A 25910-nucleotide genomic window follows, 5' to 3' on the forward strand; every position below is an offset into this window, starting at 1 on the left:
CCGGGGTAGTTTAACAGTTAAATGGTTAGGGTAGATTAGGAGATGTACCCCTCCGCACCATCCATCCCCTCGCTCTCATTGTGGGCCGCTGGACCCACTTTGGTTATAGATCGCCGAACTCTGGGGAGGCCATTCTGAGGCTTGAGTTGGGCCTCGACACACGACGCTAGCTCTCCCTCATTCCCCTCGGGAAGGGAACGTAGGGGTTGGGAGTAGGCTAGGTGACAGGATAGGTTAGCCGACCAAGGACGATAAAGGGGGTTAGGGGACGATTTATAGTGGGGAAGTAAAAATAAAAACAACAAAAAAAAAAAAAAAAAGTTGGGGCTAAATTGGTTTTTCACAAATTAAGGGAGTGGGTATGTACAGTGACAGGCAAAGGCGATAGGTGGGAGGGAGACAGGTAGGTAGGTCCGAGCCCGCCTTCCAAGTGGCCAGCACCACCGCACTCCCTCCACCAACTTCCACTGACGGCAAAAGCTGGCCAGCTTCATCTGCAGCTGTGGTACTTCAAGGCCTGTGCCGGCCAGTTCATCTGCGGGCTGTGTTTGCCTGCAACGGCCTGGTTCTGCGGGCTGTGTTTGCCTGCAGCGGCCTTCTTCTGCGGGCTGTGTTTGCCTGCTACCTTTGCCATGCCATGCCCACTGCCCTTGTTCACCAGCCCCGTTCAATTTTGCTTTGCCCCCCCTGTTCATTTCCATGTGCGCCAGGATCCGCAAGGCAACAGTTTGCAAGCTGCGAGAACTGCCCTGTTGGCAGCTACAACACGGGCCTGCAGTGGCGGCCCGTGCACCGTGTTTGTGTCCATCCATCCATTCGTTGTGTTCATTGCGTGTGCCACTTGAGCTGGCACGGAGACTGCGTTTGTGCAGCCCATGCACCGTTGTGGTTCACTGCGTTCAGTTCAAAAGGGAAGGCCTTGGACTGCGTGTGAGCAGCCAGCCACGTTCCCTGTCACCTGCATTGTTTGAGCCAGAGACTGCATGCGGGCAGCCTGGCTCCCTGCTAACTGCTTTTCTTTTGCAGAGTTCAATGATCCTGGGCCATGGTTTAGTGTAAAATTTGTAAGTTAAGGTAAGATGTACTGTAAATATGAGTGCGCCCCCGGCATGTTTGTCTTAGCGCCGGCAATTTTATTTAAGTCGTCCGTGTGAGTGAGTTTGTTTAGATAGTTACGCAGCCCTCAGGTTATTTATTTTGGGGACACGAATACCATGAATGTCGCACTCAGGGATCCGTAGGTAAAATGTACTAGGGAAAACTACACATGATGGCACACGAAAATTTGACGACTCGGGACGAGGCTGTAAAAAGGGGAGGAGGTAGTGTTGTGGTTACCAAATTCGCAAACCACCATTCAGGTCCCTTAGGTGAGGTATCTCGGTAAGTACATGTGTAGTTAGGCCCAAACCCGTTGTCTAGTGGGAATACATGTCATTTATGCGTGCTGCGACTCTTCAGGATAGCCGTTTTTCTTTTGCTATCTTTATTTTGGACCAACCGCCATGATTACCACCACAACCACAACATCAACCACCAACCACAACGCCGCTTCACCACAACCGCCACGACCTTCCCGTCACACCTCGCAACTGTCGCATCGCCACCGTTCTTGCCCCGCTGTGGGTACCGGTGTTGGACTCGTGCAGGGCGCGCGCCGAACAGCGTGTACAAAATCACGGATTTTGTGCTTCAAAAACGGATCAAAAACGACACACGCCCACTTTTTGCCGTCCAATCGGTGAGCGAGGGGCGAATTGGCCCCGCCCCAGGGCGATCGATATATGCAAATTTATGGATCAAAAAGCCTTCACGCCCACTTTTTCTCGGGCCAATGGGGAGCGAGGTGAAAGGTCGAAGGGAGGGGGTCAAAGATGAGAGGGCGAAGCTACGGGGCTGATAAAAGGACCGTGTTCGTCAGTCCAGTGGGTAGGAGAGTCCAGTGGGTAGGAGAGTCCAGTGGGTAGGAGAGTCCAGTGAGTAGGGGAGTCCAGAGGCGGAGAGTAGGAGAGTAGGAGAGTTGGAAACAGAGAGTCAAGACTTCGCGGGCGGTGGAGCTGGTCGTCGTGTGCGTTGGAGTCGGAACGGAGGGGACGGAGCTGTGGAAAGGCGGCGACACCAGACGAGGGGGTGCTCGCGTCGGGAGCTGCACCCCAGGGAGGCCGACAGCGCGACCTGGCCGAGGTGGAGACGCTCGTCGCGGGATAATAAAAATCCTCTATACCCCGAGCATCAGCAACCCCCTCCTGTTTCCCCCCGCGCTGAGATAGTGCGACCAAGGGGGCCCCTTTCCCACCCCCTACCAGACACTGTCCGCGGGGCCCGCGGAGTTGAGGCGCCATCGCCGCTCCTCGTCTCATCACCAGACGGGTAGGCGCGACCCGGTCTCGGCCTCAGGCCCGCCTCATCCTTGAGGGTATTCTTTTCCTTGGTTTTGGGTATGTGTTGTCGGCGCCGTCTGTGAAGTAAAATTGTATAAGTGTTGCCGTGTGCTCGGTAGTCGGTATTAGCTCTGCATTGTGTCTTCGCTTTTGCATTTGCTTTTTGTGTAAATTGAATTGTGTTTTTCTTTTCTGTGTGCATTTGGTGGAATTGAATATGTGTGCTTTCCGTTCGTCGCGAATAAATGTGCTTTGTGTTGAACTGTTTCCCGCTTCGCTTCGTCTTTTCCTCCATTGAATCCTCATCTTGCTTCACGTAAAGGGTTGGTAGTGGGCTGAATACGCCCGATAATTAATCGAACCGTCAAGGTCGACGATAACACCGCTCGGTTATTCTGATAGTACGGAACGGGTCGCTTAAGTGGCCCGTGTCCGAAGTCGACCTGCGGCGAGGTGCGATCGCCCGGTCTACCCTCCGCGTGGGTACTTAGGTAGGTCGAATTCGGCGAGCAACCATATCCCACGCGGGGGCTGATTGGCTCGATCGCGGTGAGACCGAAAGGTCCACCCGTGACTGGTTCCCGGCGTTAGTCCGAGAGGGTCACGACTGGATTGTCCGTCCGGTGGGCGACGTGCCGCGATTCGAGTTACGTGGCCGTCAGCACGCCGGCGGGCGCGAATCCGCAACAATATCATTTTTTGGCCTATCTCTCAATGGTGAAGAATCACTTAAAAATTCTCGTATCCGGATCCAGATCTTCACCAAAATCTAATAAATTCGTCCATATCACACACCCAACCTGTCCACCAAATTTCCTCCGAATCCATTCATACCTTTTTGTGATTTCCTGCTCACAGACATACAAACAACAGATAGACAGACAGACAGACAAACAGGGGTGAAAACATAACCTCCATCCACCTTCGGTGGTGGTGGAGGTAATTACAAATTATACAACTTGAAAAGGCATTCAACAATAACAGGAGAAGCCCCAAGATACACACGAAGAAATATCGTTTTTACATAACTAAAGATAAACTCTCAAAGACATTATGTCACAATTCTGCATTTAGACAATACAAATCGTTTGAAGATAAAAATAATTTTCGAAGCATCAGTTCAAAGCAACATAAATAAAAGCAAGACTTACAAAACAAAATCAGAAACAAACAAGAAAAAGAGCAACCAGAGGTTGCAAACCCTCACCACGACTTCTTTTGAGTGGTGTGTTTTTACAGGGTTTTTTTTTTTGTATACCTTGTCAAGGCTCGTATGAGAGTGAACACACAACGCACAGCAAGGGGGGTATGATACAAGAGGGATGGGAGTGGGAAGGACAAAACAGTGGGGAACAGAGACATTAGGAGATCTGTGGAAGGGAGAGGGATGGGCCGGGGAACACGGGGAATACAAGATGGACATTACAGGGACTTTCAGGAAGGAAAGCAGGGAATTTTAAGGAGGTGGGCTTGGGTGGATTATCGGTGGTAGAAAAGATCGAGGATTTGGATGGGGGATGATAAGAGGTGGTGGTGAACAGCTGCTTTGAAGGCCTGGAGGGAAGAATGGGAATTAATAGAGTGAGGGAGTTTATTCCAAAGGCGGGAAAAAAGAGGAATGAAAGAGTGAAGATGAGCAGTGATTCGTGATTTTGGTAGTTTTACTAGAAGGGGGTTGTTTGCAGACCTTGAGCACCCTGCGGAAATGTGGTGGGGACAAATCGCAGAGAGAGCTGGGGGGGGGGCAAGGCTGGAGAAGAGGTAGAAGACAGAAAGACCACCGACCAACCTGTGGTGATTGAGTGAGAGGCCCAAAGACTCAGCCTCATTGCGGGAGATGCCAATGATCCGTAATGCCTTAGTTTCTACAGCATGAAGCCGAGAAAGGTGGGAGGCTGGAGCACCAGCCCAGAGGGCAGAGCAGTACTCCATCAGGCTGCGGACAAAAGCTTTGTATGTGGTCAGGAGCTCAGGTGGGCCGAGGAAGGACTTTGCACGACGGAGGATTCCCAGTCGGCGACTGGTTTGGAGGCGAGGTTTGAAATGTGGCTTTCCCAGGAAAGGTCATGGCAGATAGTGAGACCCAGAAGCTTGAAAGAAAGGACTTCTTCCAGAGGATTGTTGAGAAAGTGGATGGGGGGATTTTTTCTAAACGGTCCTGTCGAAGAGACATAGTGAGAGTGTGAGATTTGTCTGGATTGAAAGACATGTTCCATGTGTTGGACCAGTTTGTGATTTTATCCAGATCAGCAGTGAGCGAAGAAGCTGATGCTTGCCGGTCTGAGGGATGACCGATGGTACGGCAGAGGGTGGAGTCATCAGTAAAGAGATATAGAGGATTTTCCAGAGAGTCGGAGAGATCATTGATGAAAACCAGAAAAAGAACAGGGCCCAGAACGCTACCTTGAGGAACTCCAGCCTGCACAGGAAGAGGGGATGAAAGAACTCCATTTAGGGCCACACGTTGACTGCAACAGGAGAGGAAGTCTGCGAGCCATGAGTGGAGATGGCCTTGGATACTATAGGAAGAGAGTTTGGTGAGCAGGGCAGGGTGCCAGACTGTGTCAAAAGCACGTGATATATCCAGGGATACGGCTCGGATTTCCTCTCTGGCATTGAGGGCTTCCATCCATTGTTGGGAGAGCAGAAGCAGCATATCCAGGGTAGAGTGACCTGGTCTGAAACCAAATTGATGATCAGAAATCATGCCATTGGATAAGAGGAAGGATTTGATGTCTGAAGCGATGATGGATTCCATAACCTTGCTGATGATTGGGAGAAGGCTGATTGGTCTGAAGTTGCAGGGATCTGTTTTTGCACCTTTTTTGTGCAGGGCATTGATGTTTGCTGATTTCCAAGCAGATGGCAGATGGCCTTGAGCAAATGAGAGGGTGAATCGAACAGAGAGAGGGTGAGCAAGAGCAGAAGAGCAGGCTTTGAGGACACGTGGGCTGATGCCGTCTGGACCAGTTGCAGAATCTGAGTTGAGGTTTGACAGCAAGCTCTCCACCTTGTCAGGAGAAAAGGACACAGAGTCCAGGGACAGTTGGGTGCGACTGGGTAAGGTGGGTAGAGAAAGTGATGGGTTTTGGACACAAGATTTAGCTGCAAACACCGAGTTTAGGCATTCAGATTTTTCACGTGCGGTATCAGCAGTGCGGCCATTTGAGGTAAGGGAGGGATGGAGGGGGAACATACACCAGAAACAGATTTGATTAGACGCCACCAGGATTTTGAGGACGGAGAGAGGTTTGAGAGTTCAGACTTGAGATGAGAAAGATGTTGTTTTCTGACTCTCCTGAGGGTAGATACACACTTGTTCCAAGCTTTATGGAAGGAACTGAGATTACCCTCAGTTGGGTTTGCTTTCCATGAGGAAAAGGCAAGTTGTTTCAGGACAACTGCCTCACCACAAGCTTCAGTGAACCAAGGGCGGGAGGAAGGGTAGGACAACTGAAGACGAGAGGGGATAAATCTGTGCATGAGGGAGAGCAAGTTGCTGTGTCATTGCTGTGTCACCTGCTGTCCAATACAGGGCTTGCTGCGTGCTACTGCTTGTGAGTAGGCCATATGGGCCGAAGCATTTTTGTGGGCCATTGAGGCCAAAGTGCTTTTGTGGGTCGTTGCGGCTGAAGATTCATGCTATTTTGTGGGCTCAGTGAGCCGAAGAAATCTTTGTGAGATTAGGCCACTGGGCCGACTGACCTCACCTGGTGAGAGGCCAATAAGGCGACGAAGTGAGGAAACCCTGAGGGGTGAACGGACGATACTGCTGGCTGGGGTCATGAAGGAGCGAACACGTGAAAGAACTTTGAACCTTTGAATGTTCTGCTCCTATGCCAATATTGGTGTTAAAAGTAAAATTGAATGCCCTCCCATTCAAATCCATAATTAGAATGTTAAGTAGTGTGCATAGAGTGTGAATTTGTTTGTTAGATTGGTTACCCGACACACTAGGATAGGGACATGCCAATCTTACTGTGACACTTTGGTTTTTGGAGTTAAGTGCTTCCCATGTTGTGGGTTAGAGTAAATGGGAGATCTGTGCTGTACGTTAGACAGGGCCATTGCCGTGGGCTGCCCCAGATGGAGGCTCGGGAGAGCCTCGGGAGAAAGGTGTGGGTAGGGTTACGGAAATGGCCCTTATTGGACTACTACATGTAGGATTAACTCAGATCCCCCATTAAATGCATGTTTAGCTTGGTTGTGTGGTAAAATGGACGTTACATGTGTGTCGGGAGGTGTAAGAGGCTGTTTTGTTGTTTGTGCGGTGGTGGTGGAATGAGGGCTCCCTCTTGTTCCTTCCCCATCCCGGACGAGGCCTCGCCCAGTCGGCTGAGAGGCTGTGGCCAAAAAGAGGAAGTGAAGCGAAGGGGAGGAGTTTGGCGGCTTCAGAGAGAGAGAGAGAGAGAGAGAGAGAGGCGTGCTCGTGTGTAAAAAGGAGCGAATGAAAGACAAACGAGAGAGAAAAGGAGTTCTCAGTTTGGAAAACGGTCGGGTTTTCGAGGTGCGCTCGTGGCTTCGAAGTGAGCGAACGAAGGAGGCACAGTGTTGGATCTGCCGGGAGATACGCTGAACTTGCCTGCACGTCGAGAATTCTGCCGTTAGAGAGATGGCAGCGGGCTTTGAGAGGCGAGCTTGGAAAAGGAAAGAAAAGGTGATTCGACGGAGAGAGAAACTGAGAGGACGGAGTTGGGAAGTCAGGCATCGAGGCAGGAAGGTAGGAGAGGAGACAACGGAGCCTTTGACGGTCCCTGCTCACACCAATGGCTCGACATGATTGCCGATCCACTTGCGGGAGCCCGGCACCTCGATTTTGGCCTTGTCTCGAGAACAGGCCAGGCCTGGATTTGTACGCTGGACCTTGAGAGAAATCAGCTGAGGCCCATTGTCGACCTTACGTGGGGTCAGAGCGCATGGAGACCGCGTGTGGTGCAGACAGGAAAGGGTGTGGCGCCACCATCTTCCCACGTTGTGCGTTCGAGCTGGGGCTCAAATCCGTGGACATCCGCCTGTTGTGAGCGACATTTGTGCTTTTGACACTGTCCTCTCGTCCATGAGACATCACCAAGTACTCTGTCTTGCATGCATGCTGTCTGTCTTTGTCTGCACGTGTTGTATAAGGCATATCTCGGGAGAGACCCCCTCGAAGCCTGTAGTCCGTGGTTCCTTAGTTAAGAACGGGTTGAGGATTGTTAATAAAAACAGTCGTGAATCTTGCTTGTGTTGTGTTTCCCAATAAATCTGGTTGGTTCATATGAAGTTGCCGCTATGGATTAATTTGTGTCGCGTCGAGGAACGATCCGTTCAATTGGCATATAAAACCAAAATGGTTACAGACTGGCAGAAAACGCTCGGCATCTGACACAACCAGTCTGGTAAGGAAGTTCTATTTTCCCAACGCGATACCAACGTAATCTAATTCCCAAGTGTTTCCCAAGTTATTGCCATTTATGATACGGTTGGTCCGATATAATTAAAACAATGCCCCAATGCAGTTTTTTTTTTTTGCATGTTCGGCCACGCACCTATGGGCCCGCACTAGTATCTATAATTCCAGCAATCTCTGTGTGTCCGTCTGTCTGTATATGTGTCTGTGACCGCCGTTTCTCGACAACCCCTGGTCTGATCTAATTGAAACTTGCCAGGAATATTGCTGGGGACCTGAGGATGTGCCTTATCAAGGTTTGATATTAATCGGACAAGCGGTTCCCAAGTTACGGCCATTTATTTGTCAACCAATGACAGGACACGGTGCTATGACATCACGATTGACGTCACAATTCTTCTTCTTTTATTTTTTTCTCACGTACGGCAACGCACATACGGGCACGCACGTACGGGCACTCGAGAGCGAAGGAACGGCCTGTGTGGTTGTTGTTTCTGGCACACGGTTTGAAAGTTTTTTTTTTCAGTGACAGTACACGGTGCGATGACGTCAATCGTGACGTCACAATTCTTTTTTTTTTGCACGTACGGCCATACACGTACGGGCATGTACGGACGGACATGCACTAGTATATATAAATATATATGTGTATATATATGTATATATATATATATATATATATATATATATATATATATATATATATATATATATATATATATATATATATTGTTACGAATTTGGGAATTCGATTGCACACAACATACAGGTTCCTTTAGTCAGCTATGTTGATAAGTGCTTGTTCCCGAGATAGTTCACCTTCCATTGTTTAATGGGCAGAAATCGATTAAGTGCGCTGCAATTCAATTTAACAGTTAGGGAGCGATCATAACACAATGGAGATGCCCCTCCCCCTCTTCTGCGAAGAGGAAGAAGAGCCCTCCCGTCCCGTGATTCATGACGTCAACAACTCCCTCCCACCCGTGATTGAGCGGGGGATGGGTCACGAGGGCATGAGTCACACCGGGAGCGGGGGAGGGGGTGGATAGGAATAAAAAAGGGATACTCTGCTTTGTTCGGGCTGACTTTTTCAGTAGTAGGCCTTCGGCTTCTGCTTGGCTTGGGTTAGGGTCGAGGCTTTTTGAAGGCTTTCTGCTTGGCTTTTTCAGGAGAGCTTCAGCTTCTGCTTGAGGCTTTTCGTAAGCTTTTTGCTTCAGCTTGGTTTTAGCAGGCCTTTGGGTTCTGCTCGGCTCGGAATTCTTGGTTCGTGTTGTGAGAGGTTTTGTTCATCGGAAGAGAGTTGAGCTGGTTGCTCGGCTCGGAGTTCTTGGTCCTCGCTTTATTCATCGGAAGAGAGTTGAACTGTTTGCTCGGCTCAAGCTGCTGGTGGTGGCTTCTTGCTCTTGGTTCGTGTTGTGAGAGGCTTTGTTCATCGGAAGAGAGTTGAGCTGGTTGCTCTGCTGGCTCTTCATGGTTCGTGGAGCTCTTTGTTCTCCGCTTGGTTCCCGGCTTGGAGCGACTCATCGGCCTCATCTTGGAGGTGGTTCTTCGAGATAGCGACGCATCGACGGGAAGGATCGGCACCTCGACTGACCAGCACATGTTCAGAAGCGCGAGAGGATTCGCTGGAGCTCGGGAAGGATCGCGGCTCACGGCGATTGGATCCAGCTCGCTCTCGCTGGAGCCCGGGTCCGAACAGCTTGAAGACCACACGAGGTGGAGAGGTTCGAGATAGGTTCTGGGTTTCAGCTCATCTGTCCCTCCGAGCAGGAGTCCATTATTAAAGGCATCAGCCACCATTTCTTGGGTGTGTGTGTGTGCGTACATGTGTCCGTGGGCCCATCCAATAAGTAGGAAACTGTTAAGTGCTTTGTGTGCTGTAAATGATTGCATTGCATTTCGTATAGTCGGTATAGTTCTGCTCTTACGTGCTTCCTTAGTTCCCCATTATTATTAATAAATAACCCAATTGTTAAATGTTTTCAGCTCGTCGTGTCGATTCTTTCATTGACTGAGCATTTCGTGTATTGGGAGTTAGAAAGCCGTTGGTTTGCCGTAAAAGGGGGACATTCTGACCGACTGTTCTCGGCGATTAAGCCGTTCAGAATCGCGCACTGGACAGGCTCGCTTAAGCGGCTTGTTCGGTACAAGTTCCTTCGAGGGTGGAATACCCCGGTAGTTGGATCACGTGGGTATTTAGGTAAATTGAAGATTGGCAATCGACCCTACCCCACGTGGTCTGCCCATTGGCGTATTTCGGTTCTTGCACAAGGACCCATCGGCCTCGGAGTTATCCGGGTGGCGATCTATATTCCGGGCGATCGGTCGGGCCGACTCGACTTGCGGCTCCGTCAGAGCGGTCAGCTCGCGCCGACGCATCGGCCCGTTATAATATGTATATGTAGATATATATATATATGGAGATATACAGCATGCATACAACAGATAGGTGTCTCGAGACAATTATGCCATTAATATATGTGCAGATAGACCCCCTTCCTTTTGTTTAGTGAGAAAACAAGGGAGTGCATTGTGATGGTCTCATAGTTAGGATTATTAAATCATTTTCCCCTTTTATTTAATCCCCACTCTTTTTCTTTTCTTTTCTGAGGCAAAATCCACGACATGCGCTAGGTGCTGGACTATCGCTTTGAGCTTCCACGACAACCCACAGTACCCTCTGCCTGCTCGCCCCTCGTCTCGTCCACCACAAGTGTGCACCGTCTGCCCGAAACCAGATACGTGCAGTGAGTCACGTATACTTTGGGCGGGGTGCACCAGCGTCTGCCCAAAACCAGACATGTGCGACGAGTCACATACGCCGTCGCAGCAAGGTGGGCAAGATGCACCTACGTCTACCCGAAACCCGGCCCAGGCTGGCGGACCACGTGAGGGGTTGGGGCCAGTCAGATAACCCGACTCGGGCGATGACGTCGGATTCGGCATGGCCCTTCCCCCGAGCCTCAGGCTCTATAAAAGACGAATAAGCCCTCAGTGTGTGTAGATGTTGAGCGGTGTTTTCACGCAGTGTGTTCCTGCTTCTCGACTCCGCCCACGTCTCGCCTTGACGGCCCGTCTCCTGTTTCTAGACTCCGCCCACGTCTCGCCTCGACGAACCGCCTCCTGCCTGGTTCCGCCTACTGCTCCACCCTCGCCCTCTGGACTTCGCCCTTCTCCACTCAAGCTCCTTTATAACACGATCTCCACACATGCGTCTGTGGACAGAACAACGTGACTATTGTCGGGCACTGCACCATGGAGCACCCCCCCCGGAAAAGCCCTAGTACCGAAAACTATAACCTCAACTCCACTGGCTGCAAAAGTCCCTTTTCATTGGGGTTTCTTTTTCTGTGTGTGTATGTGTCTGAGTGTGCTGGCACCTGTCTGTTAAGTAAGCCTGTAGAAGAGCATTATTGTTTTAACTGTTATTAATCTCACGTCAAGTCTGCACTGTGTCTGCTTCGGTAAATTGCTTGTATTATTGTCACACCACACCTCTCTCCTCTGTCCCTGCGTTACATACCCAATAAATCTTTGTCATACCACATGCTTTTCCTCGCTTGCTTTTTAATAAATAATTATGATAAGGAATGTTTCCAGCTCGCCTTTGTTTTTTCTCTCATTGGTTCAGCATGGTTCGAATCTAAGTTTAGCTGGGTCTTTATTCCCAATAATCCGTTCCTTCTAGCCGGTACGTCCTTGGCAGTGTCGCTCGGCTGCATCCGATCCGGAAAGGTGATCCGATTCGGACAAGGCATACCGAGGGCGTGATTCCCCGGTAATTAAACCATGTGGTGAATTAGGTAACCCGATTCCATAGACAGGAGGACCTTAGGTTACGCGGTTGAGTTATTGGTCAAGCGACCCGCCGCGTCATGGAATTATCCGTGAGCGACGGCCGACAATTCCGGCGAGTCTGGTGGGAATCGACCCCACCTCGTGGTCTTCTCACCCGACCCCGCTGGCCCGCAACAATATTATGTCTGAGGGGGGTTATGCATTCAAAGGGTAATTAGGATGTTTAATTAGGTATGCCATGCTGTTCGAGTGATACCAGGATCTCGATGTAATGAAGTAGGGATTTAGTGGTGATACATTGTCTCGTAAATGTCCATTTCTTTAAGGGGAAATGATAATTGTCACGTAATTAGATAGGGAGACGGGTTATGGTAAGTGTTGATGTGTATCCCCTTTTAGTATTTCCTGCAGGCTTGCCATGATGTGAAAGAACGGTGCTGCGGACGGCTCCGCCCCCTGATAACCATTGGCAGAGGACCGCAGACGGAGGACCAATGAGGCGCTCCGTTAGGAGTTGCAGAGACCCTGGAGCATGGGGCGGCCTGATTGAAGGATTGAGGGAAAGGGAGGAGAGATATCTACGGACGGTTCCGCCCCCTGAGGACGATTGGTGGAGGACCGCAGAGGGAGGACGAATGAGACGCTCCGTAGAGAGGACTAGGGGCTCAGATCTGGATTGCTTCACCTTTTCCGAGAGGAAGGCTTGATCGAGAACCAACACGCCGAGCCACTGCTCAAGAGCTTCTGCAGCACACTTTCCTGCAGCTTGCAGGACCTCCTGCCTGCATATATTGTCCCTCATGCGAAATCGTCCACCGTTAATTTATGCTTCAATCGAGGCTTTGCTGCAGAGTAAACTTGAAGCCCCTTCCTCCTGCCTCTCTTCGTTTTGCCCTCGTGTTCTGATGGCTCTGGGTACGGAACTGGACGGTGGGCAGACCTGCCTCTCTCTCCTGCTCGCTCTGGGCGCATGAACTGGGTTCCCTGGCAGCTGTGAGCGGTTTGGGCCCACACCACAGGAGGTCCACGAATCAAGAACAACACCCCAGTGGCTGACTGGAGCTCACAGGCCAAGAACTGCATTTCTGCACTGAAGGTTTCACGCAAACATCTGCACCACTGTGCCTCCTGCCCCTGACAGACGCAACGCCAGCTCGTCCGGCACCCACATCCAATGACTTTTGCATCAACACCACGGGCAAGCCTGACGAACAAGCTACGTTGTGTGTGTGTGTGTGTGTGTGTGTGTGTGTGTGTGTGTGTGTGTGTGTGTGTGTGTGTGTGTGTGTGTGTGTGTGTGTGTGTGTGTGTGTGTGTGTGTGTGTGTGTGTGTGTGTACCTGGCGCCTTTGAGGGTTTGAATTTCGTATTCAGATTTCATTTGATTCTTTACATTTTGTTGTATATACATTGAAATTGTTTGTGCTTTCCCCCAAGCCCGAATCAACACCACCCTTTGTCGAATCGCCCACAGATTCCTCCTCTTGCAGAGCTTTTTTTATCGCTCTTGTATGTAAATAAATAAACGCTATTTACTCAGTAAAGTGCCACGTGCCACTTTTCTCGTCCCGTTTGCTTTAGAGCGATCAAAACCGCCACCCTTGGGTTATAAAAATAAACCGCCTCCATCGTTTCGGCTCATCTTACGTTGGCGGGATTTGTTCAAGTCCCGTGAACGCCACAATATATATAGATATATGTATGTATGTATATTGTGTATATGGCGTCCCCTCTCTCCACCTCCACTCAGCCCCTCAACTCAACTGGTTAACAACGACCTTCTTGTACGACTCTCTTCCAACCATTCTCTACAACAACTCCCCTCGGCGTCAACCCGCGCTTCCTTTTTATAGCCACGGAGCCTCGCTCATCCCTTCCCGGCGCATGGGGGAAAATTCCAGCAGAGCTCGGCTAGGCTCAGTTGTTGCCCCCAAGGGGAGGGGTCGCAATGGGCTCTTTCCACCCAAAATGAGCGCCCTCCCCTACTTCACCTTTGAACCTCGGCTCGATCCGCCCCTCCTCCCTCCCAGTGCGCGGGGGGGGGGGAATGGGGAGGGGAAATCCCAGGCATTATCTGGATTTCTCTCTTCGGATCACCTTGTTGTTTTAACCGTTGGTTGGCGTGGTGTTATTCGTTGGGGAGGCCGTTGTGGTTGTTGAATTAGTGGTGTGGTTGGCGTTGTGGTGGGGATGGCGTGGTTGTTGAAGTAGTGGTTGTTCCAAAATAAAGATAGCAAAAGAATAATGGCTGACTCAAAGATCACAGCCCGGGTACACGAATAAATCCCTAAGAACATCGGTGGGGAAATCTAGTCTGAACACTCACTTATCGGCATAACTCATCTCTGGGAAGCCTGAATGGTGTTCTGTGAATTTCCACAACCGTAACAATATATATATATATATATATATATATATATATATATATATATATATATATATATATATATATATATATATATATATATATATATATATATATATATATATATATATACACACACACAGTGAGGAGAACAAGTATTTGATACACTGCCGATTTTGCAGGTTTTCCCACTTACAAAGCACGTAGAGGTCTGTAATTTTTTATCAGAGGTACACTTCAACTGTGAAAGACGGAATCTAAAACAAAAATTCTGAAAATCACATTGTATGATTTTTAAATAATTAATTTTCATTTTATTGCATGAAATAAGTATTTGATCACCTACCAACCAGTAAGAATTCCGGCTCTCACAGACCTGTTAGTTTTGTCTTTAAGAAGCCCTCCCATTCTCCACTCATTACCTGCATTAACTGCACCAGTTTGAACTCGTTATCTGCATAAAAGACAGCTGTCCGTACTCAATCAGACTCCAACCTCTCCACAATGGGCAAGACCAGAGAGCTGTCTAAGGACATCAGGGATAAAATTGTAGACTTGCACAAGGCTGGGATGGGCTACAGGACAATAGGCAAGCAGCTTCGTGAGAAGGCAACAACTGTTGGCGCAATTATTAGAAAATGAAAGAAGTTCAAGATAACAGTCAATCTCCCTCGGTCTGGGGCTCCATGCAAGATCTCACCTCGTGGAGCCTCAATGATCATGAGAGGTGAGGGATCAGCCCAGAACTACATGGCAGGACCTGGTCAATGACCTGAAGAGAGCTGGGACCACAGTATCAAAGAAAACCATAATTAACGCACGACGCCGTCATGGATTAAAATCCTGCAGCGCACGCAAGGTCCCTCTGCTCAAGCCAGCGCATGTCCAGGCCTGTCTGAAGTTTGCCAATGACCATCTGGATGATCCAGAGGAGGAATGGGAGAAGGTCATGCGGTCTGATGAGACCAAAATAGAGCTTTTTGGTTTAAACTCCACTCGCCGTGTTTGGAGGATGAAGAAGGATGAGTACAACCCCAAGAACACCATCCCAACCGTGAAGCATGGTGGTGGAAGTATCATTCTTTGGGGATGCTTTTCTGCAAAGGGGACAGGATGACTGCACCGTATTGAGGGGAGGATGGATGGGGCCATGTATCGCGAGATCTTGGCCAACAACCTCCTTCCCTCAACAAGAGCATTGAAGATGGGGCGTGGCTGGGTCTTCCAGCATGACAACGACCCGAAACACACAGCCAGGGCAACTAAGGAGTGGCTCCGTAAGAAGCATCTCAAGGTCCTGGAGTGGCCGAGCCACTCTCCAGACCTGAACCCAATGGAAAATCTTTGGAGGGAGCTGAAAGTCTGTGTTGCCCAGCGACAGCCCCGAAACCTGAAGGATCTGGAGAAGATCTGTATGGAAGAGTGGGCCAAAATCCCTGCTGCAGTCTGTGCAAACGTGGTTATGAACTACAGGAAACGTCTGATCTCTGTAATTGCAAACAAAGGTTTCTGTACCAAATATTAAGTTCTGTTTTTCTGATGTATCAAATACTTATTTCATGCAATAAAATGCAAATTAATTATTTAAAAATCATACAATGTGATTTTCAGGATTTTTGTTTTAGATTCCGTCTTTCACAGTTGAAGTGTACCTATGATGAAAACTACAGACCTCTACGTGCTTTGTAAGTGGGAAAACCTGCAAAATCGGCAGTGTATCAAATACTTGTTCTCCCCACTGTATATATATATACACACACACACACACACACACACACACACACACACACACACACACACACACACACACACACACACACACACACACACACACACACACACACACACACACACACACACACACACACACACACACACACACACACACTAGGTGAATGCACCCGGCGTTGCCCGGGTTATTTTTGAATGAATTTAATCTTCTGTATGTAGGTGTGACACAAGCCCAGTATCAGTTCCCTCTTGGGCCATGACATCCATAGCCTAAGAAGGTTGGTGATGGGGGAAAGACCCCCACCCCCCCCCCCCCCCCCGTGGACGAGGGGCCCCACCACCGAGCCAATAACTTTCCCGGGGGCCGTCCTGACATTTCTTGTTACAGAAGTTTCCTCATATCTTTCACCGTTCAGGAGATTAGCACGTGCAGACAAACAAACAAAGAAAAACTTTAAATTATATATTAGATATGTCTCTGTCTCTATCTCTGTCTCTGTCTCACACTCAAAGGACCATACCACAAATCCTCCCATCTCCTTTCTCAACATGAAACAAGTCCAGTCACTGAAACTCTTGGGTCTCACTGTCAGCCATGATCTTTTTTCAGCAAGCCACATTTCAAAGTTAGCCTGCAAAGCCAGTTGCTGACTGGGCATCCTCCGTCTTACAAAGTCCTTCCTTGGCCCACCTGAACTGCGATCCACCGACAAGGTTTTCATCCACAGTTTGATGGAATACTGCTCTCCCCTTTGGGCTGGCACTCATGCCTCACATCTTGCTCAGCTTGATGCCAAGGAAACTAAGACATTCAAGGTCATTGGAACTCCTGTGATGAAGCTGAGTATGTGGGCCCATCACTTCACTTGCGCTCACAGGTCAGTGGTCTCTCTGTCTTCTTCCACCTCCTTTATGGTCTTGCACCCTCTGCCCTCTCCGCATTTTCTCCCCCCCCCCCACCCCCAAGTATCTACAGGGTGCAATCCATCCACCAGCAATCCTATTCTAGTAAAACTCCCAAAATCCAGAATTACTGCTCACCTCCACTCATATATTCCTCATTTTCCTGCCCGTGTAACCAACTTCCAAATTGTCTTCAATCTATTTTTCCCCCCAGGTCTTCAAGACAGCTGATCACAACCATCTCAGATCAATCACCATCCAAAATCATGATCTTTTCTGCACCCATTGAACTACACCCCCTCCTCATCCCCAATTTTACCTCTGTTTCCATATTATCCACACTTGCATTTTCCCCAAGCCCTAGCCCCAGGCAAGGGTCATATTGGTCGCTCGCTCTCCATATGTTCAACTTTTGAACACATCATGAGCGAGTCGCAAGGGCAGGCAGTGGCTCTCGTCACATATCCAAACTGTCCACCAAGTGTTGTCTGAATATGTCCATAACATTTTGAAAGAACATGCTGTATATTGTCGTGGATCCAGGGTTCGAGGCTTGCCACAAGGGGAAGCAATTGGGTCCCTCCCGAACGTCCGGTCCTGAGGCCCCCAGGCACAGATACTCTGCGTGCTAAGTGGGTTGCTGGGTGACCATAAACGCCGATTGGTACTGCCAATCCTAAAGGGTTACACTACCTCACGTGATACCTTTCATGTAGACGGCCGCAGCAAAAAGGGGGGGGGGGCGGATCTCGTGCCCTTGATGCATACTCTAATGACTCACCGGATGAGGTGCAGCTGAGCGGAGCTGTGAGTGCGCACCAGCTTATAAGAGCAACTTTGTGGGGCAGATCTTCCTGGATAACCGGTGTGCGGACTGTGCTGGATCAATAGGGAAACGACAGAACGAGCTGGGTGATTCCGGCGATACCTCACCTACTCTTCACAAAGTACACCGTGGGATATTTACCCTCCACATACTCGTGCCAGCAGATGTAACGTCCATTTAACATTCATCCGAGGGATAGCACACATTTATGAATCACTTTGCCTGCTTAACATCAGGATGACAGTTTATAGCTGAGCTGAGACTAATGAAATGTCAATAATCTTACTTCATATGACAAGGAGAGTCATGGAATACATAATCACTCTGTTTTTATCCAAGGTACAACAGCAAGAAGTTACAAACTTCACACAAAAGAAAAAATTCTGTCTTACCATGCTGTTTAACCCCCCGGGAATCTTTGCCTGGCTGAGGGTTAACAATTAGCCATCACCGCCGCGCCTTAGCACAAAGTCTCATTTCCTGTGTGTTTTGTTTTTTAACGGCGATGGACCCGCTTCACACAGGAGAGACAAAGGCTTCATTGGCTTTTACTACTTAATCGAGCCTGCTGTTTTAAATCAAGTTGATGCCGCCAAAATATTGGGGGAGGGGTGGATGTGGAGGAATCAAGTGATTTGAACAAATGAATTGGACCGATGCACAAACTGTGTGTATTGTGATGGACATCGCCTCTCGATAACTCCGAGAGGATGGCATGTTTTTAAGAGACCACAATCACCAATCACCCCATAGCTTCCTGCGGGATCCCACGCCCAGAGTCATGTTACCATACGCAAAATACCGAGTGCGAGCGGGTACAGTGAGGCGGTCACGCAACAAATCCGAGTCAGTCGGCTGAGCGGACCCAACATTGCATAAACGCATCTAAGATCTAACTGCGATTACAAACTGGAGAGTTCATAGAACACAATACTCTGCGGAGTATTATCATTTTGTTTGCAGCCTGTAGGTACGAGATGCATCATTGCGGGGAACATGGTTGTGCTGTCTTATGCCGCCATGAGAGCAAAGCCCGTTGTTGGCTTTGTGGTTGAGGTGGCTGGCTTGAGATCTTAAGGTCCTGAGTTGGAGCTCCATTGGCCACTGAATTAACACCAGGTGGGGTTGATTCAGCTTGTCATCCTTCAGAGGTCGGTCGGCAAAATTAGTACCAGTGTACTGTTGCAGGGGAACAGCATCAGCGGCATCGTCATGCCCCACAAAACGATAGCTGCCACACGCAGGAAGATGAAAAAGAAGAAGAAGGAGAGGCATAGACAGAACTGGAAGTGCACTCGGCAGAGTGAATACCTCCGCCACGCAATACCTCATCCAGTAAAACATAGCGTACACAATGTATATTTGAAATATCAGGCAATATATATCATCTTAAAGTGAAGAATCACTTTCAAAATTAAAAATTCTCCTATCGGGATCCAGATCCGAATCTTCACAAAAACCTCATCCATTTGTCCTCGTCACACACCAAACCTGCCGCCAAATTTCATCCAAATCTGTTCACAACGTTTTGAGATATCTTGCATACAAACAGACAGACAGGGGTGAAAACATAACCTCCTGCCACCTTTGGTGGTGGAGGAAATAAGTCAGGACAGTTTTTTGAGGTTATGGCTGTTAGTCACAGAAATCGAAATGCAAGTATTTACAAGGAGAGCAAACAATGAAATGACATTTGTGTAAAACAATGAATCACAGCATGTACACTTGCACGGAGAAGTAGAAGGAGAAGTATAAGTATAAGAAGAAGTAGAAGAAGAAGAATATATCATGATGAAGAAAAATGTGGTGTGTTTGTGCTGAAGAAATGAGGGAATTAAAGCATGTTAATACATTTCCAAAGCTTTTAAAGGAAGAAGCGTTTTCTTCAATGAAATACTGTTTTGAGAAAATGATAGAGGAAAAAGAGGTGCATAGGAAGTCCAAGTAGAAGGCAGAATAAGATTGTGTTTTAGAGTGAAAGAGTTTTTTGGGTTTTATGATAGCATTGAAAAGGCAGAAAGGCCAAAATTTTGTCGGGGTGGGGGGGGGGAGAAACAAGAAACAAAACAACCTCAAAACCAAGGGGATTTGTTCCTGGTTATCCGAGTCAGCGGAGGCAAAATGAAAACACGATTTTAAACAATATCAAAAACAAGGTATGACAAGTCTGAAGACGACAATGGTTCACGAGCGGTATTTGACGATGTAGATTGTTTCAGAAGTCAAGGATGAGACAATGTGATAATGTTTGACCAAGTTATAAAAATGATCAACATGATGTGGTACGAGTGACAGGTTATTCGCTGCAAAATGTCGAAAACCCGGTTTCGTTCAACAACTTAAAAAATTTGACCTTCGCATAACCTTAAAAGGTCACAAAACAATGTTGTGGATATTAAAATAAGGAAACAGAATACGTGCTGGAGCTTATTGGAGTTAGTTCGTCGAAGAAGGTCGAAAACCTGGTTCGATTCCCACAACTTTGAAAATTTGACTATTGTGAACTTTAAAGGTCAAAGGTCAAGGATTATGACCTTTGGTGCAAAATTTCCTCTGGAACATTCCAGGAACAATGTAATGTCATATAGGCTATATGGCATTCCGCACTCCTCGGATTATCCATACTTTGATGAAATCAGCGTAAAAACAAATTTGAAGGGGGCGCCACGGGCAAGGTGTTCGAGATAGAACAAAATGGTTTGAAGACTTTAGGTGGGAAATGACCTCCAGATTATGCATAAAAAATATTGTCATCCTAGCTCTCAAAGTTTGGGCGGTCGTATGATTTTTATGTCAAAATTCGCACTTTTCTTAGTTCGTGACCTTGTGACCTTGACCTTGGGACGAAAATGAAAAATCGAGCTCCGTGGGGCTATGCAGGTGCCATTGGGCTAACCAAATACTGAAAACCCCTGCCAGATTCGACAAACCCCTCGGAGAAGATGCAAATTGAAATCGGCTACCCCCTAAAAACACGTTTTTTGGGCGTGGCTCCGCCCATAATGGGCGCACCACGCCCATTCTCAGGAAAACACAACTAGATCATGATATAAACCTCCCACAAAAATTTTATCAGGATCAGATCAAAACCCACGGAGCTATGCTCAGGACAGACAGACAGACAGACACACAACAATAACGAATATAGTGGTCACTTATTTTTTTCATGAACCAATATATATCATGAAATTTTTTTGAAGAAAACACAAACATCACACAGGGACTAAAACATAACAGAAAAACACGATGGGTCCGGTTCGGAAAACTTAACTTTGATTCAGGTGGAAGGAGTAGATCTGATCTGCACGTGAAGCAACCCCGAACCAGAAGATTGATGTTTGCAGATTGAATCAGTCCCATGTAGTCACAGAAGTCCTTTGCTGAAGTGACATGTCTGGTGGGAGAGGTACCAACACGCATCCAATTGGCATGGTGACAATTGAAAGCGCCACATATGATAAGGAAGAGAGTTGGGATGGGTGCTTAAAAGTTGGTCCATGTTGGCTGAGAGAGATGATGATCAAGTCGTCACTGTTTGGAGGATGGTACAACACACAGATAAACAAGAAGAGGAGGCGGAGCGGAAGTCACAGCCAAAGGTACTCCTGGGGGTTGCGAGGTGAAAGATCAGTACATGGACAGTGAGAAATTGAGTTATTGATGCGAAGTGCAATTCCGCCGCCAAGGCGGGGTTCAGGCCAATCAAATTGGAGGAGGCAGCAGCCAGCGAGAGACACTAAGAAGTCATGGACTACCTGTGGGAGGAAGGATTCCATCAAACAGATGGATGTCCATCCAGTTTATCAGCAGTGGCCTGAATTGAGAGATGTCAGGTTGGAGTGAAGGTTGTTATTTTAGGTCCAGACAGTTAGGAACAGGGAAGGAGGCATTAAGAGAGTGCAAGATGGGGAGGTTGGTGGGTTTTAGGATGGGGGGCAGGGTGGGGAGAGTGCAGGATGAGGAGGGAAGCTGGGAGAGCTTGGGTGGAGTGAGGGGGAAGCATTAATTTTATATTAATTTAAGACAATAGCTTGTCATGAATTGGAGATGATATTTCATTTCTTTGTTTTATGCAATTGGTGTGCCACACTCCTTATTTTCCTCCAAGATCTCTGCTGCATGGAAAGAAAATTTGGATGTTTTTGCTGGTAGTGGGGTTGGAGGAGTGGTTGGGATTTTTGGCTGCATGATGGTCTTCCTCCATATTGAATTTAATGCTTGTATGAAATCTAGCAAACCAGAATTTCGAAATGTTAATGCAATATCGATCAATGTATGTATTTTGAAACATTCCTGTCATTACTCACCGGAATGTGATTTGGATTTTATGCAACTCGAATCTCATTAAAAAGGGGTAAATGGTTGGTTTGGGAATTGTGGCCTGAATGCCCAACATAATTACGACATTGAAGTTTTCAAAAATGGAAGGTATCTGTGTCTTTTATGTACAGGACTCTGATACGATATTTCTGCAGACATACAAGATCTCTGCAGACGATGATAGAACCAGAAGCTGGTGCAACACTTGGAATATGTCTTACAACCTTGGCAAATCTCACACTCTCACTCAGTTTCTGTGAAAGGTTCATCTGATGAACCCTCCAATTGACTTCCTTGACAAACCACTTGAAGTTCAGTCTCTCAACCCTTCCAGCCTCGTCACCAACCAGAAAAAGTCGACAAATCCACACAGAACTATGGTTTGATATAATGGAACAATCATGAGCTTGTTCCTTTTGAGATGAAGGCCAACAGGGTCAACAACACCGCATCAAAATTTCAAACAGGTAGCGGAGGCATAATTAATGCATCACTGAAAAGCAGTAATCATTCATTGCAATTGTTCAATCCTCAGAAACAGATCCTGAATGAGCCTCAAAAGGAAGGCCTTGAATCCCTCAAAAGTAACAACCACAAGAGCAAGAATAGCTTTGCAATACATATCCCCTACCAATCCCAATGAATGTTCAGGATGTAAATATTTCTTTGCACAGGAACCAAAATGAAGAAGAGGGTCGATTGAATAAAATAAAAGGAAAAACCATTTTCATTTCTTGATATCTTTTGTGGATAAGATATTAATAAAGACAACTAGGACAAGAAACCGGAGATAGAAATTAATTTGCTTGAACGCACACTCAAGCAGATATCGGACACAAAATGAATAAGAAGAAACTCTTTCACCCACTGTGTTTCATTTGTTTTGAAGCTTTGCCTATTTCATGTTATAAAAAATAGGAGCACTGGACCTGTGGCTTATCTGGGCCCTGGCCTTATGTTGTAACCCAAATTTAGCAGCATTCTGATTGTTGGGTCTGGAGGCAGATTCAATCACGCAGCAGCATTCTATCATGGCATTAAGGCAATTTTCCCAAAAGTTGACCAAGTCGGCCATTCTGACACACTTCTGGTCAAGTGATTGGCATGACCACCAAAATTTAACATCAGGACCCTGTCATAATGTTGCAACCGAAATTTGGGAGCATTCTGACAGGTGGGTGTGGAGAAGAGGATATTTGAAGAAATTTACGAAGTCCGCCATTTTGACGTACTTAAAGTTACATACCGGAATGAGCTTTGCAATCCCCGTTACCAGTCAAGAGCAGAACATTGCTGCCAATTTTCAGCCGGATCGCCCAGCAGTTTGGTCAGAGAAGTCGAAATGGGAGACGGACGGACGGACAGATGGATGGATGGACAGTGCTCCATGACAATGCCTTCTCTGGAATTCCAATTCCAGATAAGCTAAAAACCCGATGTACATACATGAAGCAAAAACATGCACACGACTTGTGTGCATAGTATATAATACATTGTGGTGATATACCTGGGATCATTCCAATTGCACTAGGCCATTGAGTGACACACGGAAGTGAGGCCTGAGGCATGCTAATCTGTGCTACTTCATAACCTGATGTGCATAACATGAAGTAAAAACATGTGTACAGATTATAGGCATATTTAATACATTGTGGTTATATACCTGGGATCATTGCAATTGCACTGGGCCATGGACTAACACCCAGGCATTAGGCCTGCCGATCTGTGCTGCTTCATGCAATGGTGGCACATGATTTTATTGGGGTGGAGTTAGGCCAGCTGTCCAAGCAATGGGTGTAACACAGTTGGGTGGAAGCAACTGAACACTGACCCGTGTACAATATGTGATTTTTTCTCAGTCTAAAAAAGCATTAACTGTGAAAAATACTTGAAACGTCCTGAAACTTGAACAAATTCTGTAACTTATCATAATAAAGGCACATACCAAGTTTCAGTGGAATATATTAAAGGGTATGAGAAAAAAGTCGGAAAAATCTCAGGTGGGATGGACAGTCGGACAGACGGACGGATGGACAGATGGAGAGCAAATCTATAGCCCCCTCCAGTGAAACCGGTTGGGGACGAAAAGTATTTCATTGACATTCAAATCTGTTTACATTCCAACTGAAACAAAAATGGTCAAAATATCAGTAAGCTATATCAATAAACAGCTGCTTACAGAAGTGAATTCTTTCAGGAAGCACGGCCCCTGCACCTTCCAAAATAAATAAATAAATAAATAAATAAAAAGAAGCCAAATTCTGCGTCTGAGTGGTGACCCTTTCGGGGATTGTAACCCCAGCCAATAATAAAGTGCTTCAGCAGTAACAATGCTCTGCATAGAGCATGTTACATGATGAATTAATAACCTTTTCCAATCAAGTGTAATATCCATTACCTCTGAAAAGCTATCTGAATTAACGTCAAACAATTCCCGTTGATCTTGTAAAGGATGCACTCCTTTTTCTGCAGTCTTTTATGTATTTTACAGACACCATCTGCAACCTGCAATTCGTCACATTCTAATGCTGCAAAATCACTGACCTCTTTGCTCTTGGTTCCATCTTTTTTGCGACACTCATCCTATTTATGCTTTTCTGGTCCTTGTTTCTCTTGATTTTCATTCTCCATTCGGTGTTCCATATTTTTTCCACTTCTCTCTTCTCTTCTCTTCTTGAATGTTAAGAGGGACTTTTGACTTGAAGAAGAAATGCTCAAATTAGCCAAAGCAATTATCAGCATTTCATAGAAAATAAGAACAGTACTCGGTCGAGCTGCCAAATCGCATACCTAAACTTAACACTGTTTCATCCGATTCCATAACTTTTTGAAAATTAAGTAATTAATCAATCAATAGATGAATCAACAAATTAAATATGCTGTTTATAGCCAAATCACTTGATGACTGTCCTGGCCAAATATCAGCTTCCTAGCTCAAAAGGTGCTTGAGAAATTGCCAGGATGAGAAAAAAATAAAGTAATTAATAAATCGAAAATAATTGAGTAATTAATCAATTAATTGATGAATCAAAAAATAAAAATAACGATTTTGGAGAAGCACATCTTCACTTTTGCCCCCAAATTTCAGCTTCCTCGCTCAAAGGATGGCCGAGATATCGCCCGGACAAACAAACAAGAATAATTTTTCTGGTGTGGATACACCCTGCCATAATAAATAATGACTGGGTGTGGGTACCTCTCTCACCGACCATGACACTTCAGCAAAATACTTCTGCGACTCATTTGGACTGATACAATCTGTAAACTTCCCGACCTGGATCTCAACCAACGTTACTCCATCCCCCCATCGGCTGTTGAATTAATACCAGGTGGGGTTGACTCTGCCTCTCATCCTTCCGAGGTCGGCAAAATGAGTTCCAGCTTGCTGGTATCCTGTGTCGGAGTGCAACCCATCCAGGAATGTACCCAAATAGTCAAGGAGACTGCTTCGGCAGCACCAACGCTCTCCACAGAGTATGGTCCCAATAGATGGATGGGTGGTATTCCATCTCTTCTGGATCTGATTTTGAACAATTTCCCTGAAAATATCTGCTGTTCTCCTCTGCCCCAATCGGTTCATCTGACGGTGTGGCATACTGCCCTGCTCAGAAAACTCTCTTCCTATGATAACCAAGGCCATGCTTGTCAAAGTAGTCATCTCTGGCTGTTATTACAGAACCACCTCAACGCCGTTGAGTCTGGCATTTCACTCAGGCCGACTGGCAGGGACTTCAAGCAGCCATCAAACTTCGAGACTGGTCTTCCATCAACTCATCCTGGGAATTCTTTCAAAGAAACTTGCTCTCTCTCATGCACAGATTTATCCCATCTCATCTTCAGTTGGCCTCTCCTTCCTCTCACCCATGGTACACTGAAGCTTGTGGTGAGGCAGTTGTCCTGAAACAACTTGCCTTTGCCTCCAGTTGGATTAGCCTTCCATGAGGCGATCTCAATTCCTTCCACAAAGATTGGAACAAGTGTGTGTCTCCCCTTAGGAGAGACAGAAAACAACATATTTATAATCTCAAGTCTGAACACTTAAACCGGTCTCCCTCCTCAAAATCCTGCTGGCATCTAGTTAAGTCTGTTTCTGGTGGATATTCCCCCTCCACCCCCTCCCTTACCTCAAATAGCCACACAGCTGACACTGCAAGTGAAAAGGCTGAATGCCTAAACTCCATGTTTGCTTCTAAATATT

The 25910-nt window shown here is 47.1% G+C and overlaps 1 protein-coding gene across 9 annotated transcripts in view; it reads right to left on the bottom strand.

The window, feature by feature from the left end:
* Nucleotides 1-17701: 17701 nt before the first annotated feature.
* LOC147029520 (uncharacterized) overlaps nucleotides 17702-25910 on the bottom strand; it is a 114195-nt gene continuing 105986 nt past the window's right edge. For 8 of the 9 annotated variants that reach the window (XM_085872607.1, XM_085872610.1, XM_085872608.1 and 5 more), the window contains 2 exons: nucleotides 24257-24410; nucleotides 17702-20786 (listed from right to left, as the gene is read on the bottom strand). The gene's annotated coding sequence lies outside the window, so the exon portion shown is untranslated. The remainder of the gene's footprint in view (nucleotides 20787-24256; nucleotides 24411-25910) is intronic. The other variant, XM_085872609.1, reaches the window with a different exon arrangement.

This window comes from Eptatretus burgeri, chromosome 3 (genome assembly GCF_056783735.1).
Source record: "Eptatretus burgeri isolate ZD-2024b chromosome 3, Ebu_testis_v1, whole genome shotgun sequence".
Lineage (NCBI taxonomy): Eukaryota > Metazoa > Chordata > Myxini > Myxiniformes > Myxinidae > Eptatretus > Eptatretus burgeri.